This window comes from Penaeus vannamei, chromosome 7 (genome assembly GCF_042767895.1).
Source record: "Penaeus vannamei isolate JL-2024 chromosome 7, ASM4276789v1, whole genome shotgun sequence".
NCBI lineage: Eukaryota > Metazoa > Arthropoda > Malacostraca > Decapoda > Penaeidae > Penaeus > Penaeus vannamei.
In genome coordinates this window covers 42,655,993-42,658,492 of record NC_091555.1, presented here as the reverse complement: position 1 = coordinate 42,658,492, position 2,500 = coordinate 42,655,993, and the positions used below count along the sequence as shown (strand labels likewise).

Sequence of the window (2,500 nt, the reverse complement as noted above, 5' to 3'; positions counted from 1 at the left end):
TGACCACCAGTGCAGGGTATATTACAGAAAATCTAATATCATGATATAAAAATATGACACAAATAACAAAATCTTACTGTTAGTTGTAAACTACCTTGAGAAATGATATGGAGTCTATGACAATGGAAAACATCTTCATACAGCATATTAAATGACAAATATAGACCTTGGAAAAAAGCAAAAAAATGCTTATGCAGAAAAAGAGATAACAACATTGCAAAGGGAAGACAAGGAGTCTTGACAAATCATAATAATAATCATAATAATCAAAATATAAATAATATTGATAATCAAAATATCAATAATATTAATAATCAAAATATTAATAAAAATAATAATCAAAACTATAATTATAAAGCAATAAGAACAACAAACATGATACCACCAACACAAAACTTGAAACTATAATAAAATACAAAGAATCTGTCAGCCTAAATTTTTTTAAGACTAGGCATTCAGCTCAGGGTCACACGCAGTGCCATAGAAGTGCTACTTAAGAAAGTATCTGGTGGATGGGCGGGGGAGTGAATGTTTGGGTGGGCGGGTGGGTGAGTAATGAATGAGTGAGTCAGTAATATGAGAGAGAGAGAGAGAGAGAGAGAGAGAGAGAGAGAGAGAGAGAGAGAGAGAGAGAGGGAGAGAGAGAGAGAGAGAGAGAGAGAGAGAGAGAGAGAGAGAGAGACAGAGACAGGGAGGGAGAGAGAGAGAGAGAGAGAGACAGAGAGAGGGAAAGAGAGAGAGAGAGAAACAGGCAGACAGAGAGAGAGACAGAGACGGAGACAGAGAGAGAGACAGAGACGGAGACAGAGAGAGAGACAGGGAGACAGGGAGACAGACAGAGAGACAGGGAGAGAGAGACAGAGGAGACAGAGAGAGAGAGAGAGAGAGAGAGAGAAGAGAGAGAGAGAGAGAGAGAGAGAGAGAGAGAGAGAGAGAGAGAGAGAGAGAGAGAGAGAGAGAGAGAGAGAGAAGAGAGAGAGAGAGAGAGACAGAGACAGAGACAGAGAGAGAGACAGAGAGAGAGACAGAGACAGAGAGAGAGGGAGACAGACAGAGAGAGAGCGAGAAAGAAAGAGGGAGAGAGAACGGGAAAGAGAAAGAAAAAGAAAGAGAGAGAGAGAGTGAGAGTGAGAGTGAGAGTGAGAGAGAGAGAGAGACAGAGGCAGAGAGTGAGAGGGAGAGAGAGAGAGAGAGAGAGAGAGAGAGTGAGAGTGAGAGTGAGAGTGAGAGTGAGAGTGAGAGTGAGAGTGAGAGTGATTAGTGAGTGATTAGCGAATGATTAATGTGTGCGTGATTTGAGTGAGTCGGGTTGGTTAGTGAGTGAATTGGGTGGGTGGGTGAGTGAGTGAGAGAGATTGGTTGGTAAGTGATTGCGTGAGTGATTAGCGAATGATTAATGTGTGCATGAGTTGAGTGAGTCAGGTGGGTTAGTGAGTGAATTGGGTGGGTGAGTGAGTGAGAGAGATTGGTTGGTCAGTGAATGCGTGTGAGTTGGGTGAGTGAGAGAGTTGTGTGAGTGAGTGGGGTGAATGAGTGAGCGAGTGAGTGGGGTGAATGAGTGAGCGAGTGAGTGGGGTGAATGAGTGAGCGAGTGAGTGGGGTGAATGAGTGAGCGAGTGAGTGGGGTGAATGAGTGAGCGAGTGAGTGGGGTGAATGAGTGAGTGAGTGAGTGGGGTGAATGAGTGAGCGAGTGAGTGGGGTGAATGAGTGAGCGAGTGAGTGGGGTGAATGAGTGAGCGAGTGAGTGGGGTGAATGAGTGAGCGAGTGAATGGGGTGAATGAGAGAGTGAGTGAATGGGGTGAATGAGTGAGTGAGTGAATGGGGTGAATGAGTGGAGTGATTGAGTGAATGGGGTGACTGAGTGGGGTGAATGAGTGGGGTAAATAAGTGAGTGAGTGGGGTGAATGAGTGAGTGGGATGAATGAGTGAGTGTGTGAGGTGAATGAGTAAGTGAGTGGGATGAATGAGTGAGGTGAATGAGTCAGTGAAGTAAATGAGTGAGGTGAATGAGTGAGTTAGTGAGGTAAATGAGTATTAATGAGGTGAATGAGTAAGGTGAATGAGTGAGTGAGTGAGGTGAATGAGTGAGTAAGGTGAATGAGTGAGTGAGGTGAATGAGTGAGTGAGGTGAATGAGTTGAGAGTGAGATGAATGAGTAAGTGTGAGGTGAATGAGTGAGATTAATGAGTAAGTGAGTGAGGTGAATGAGTGAGATGAATGAGTGAGTGAGGTGAATGAGTGAGAGTGAGGTGAATGAGTGAGAGTGAGATGAATGAGTGAGTGAGTGAATGACTGAGTGGGGTGAATGAATGAGTGGGATGAATAAGTAAGTATGGGGTGAAAGAGTAAGTCAATGGGATGAATGAGAGAGTGGAATGAATGTGTGAATGAGTGCGTGAGTGATTGGGGTGAATAAGTGAGTGAGTGGGGTGAATAAGTGAGTGAGTGGGGTGAATGAGTGAGTGAGTGGGGTGAATAGGTGAGTAAATGAGTGGGAT

At 44.3% G+C, this 2,500-nt stretch overlaps 1 protein-coding gene across 1 annotated transcript in view; it reads right to left on the bottom strand.

The window, feature by feature from the left end:
- The window catches only part of LOC113811859 (ubiquitin-conjugating enzyme E2 L3), a 17,909-nt gene that overhangs the window by 14,292 nt on the left and 1,117 nt on the right, over positions 1 to 2,500 (bottom strand). The gene's annotated exons all lie outside the window — the stretch shown is intronic.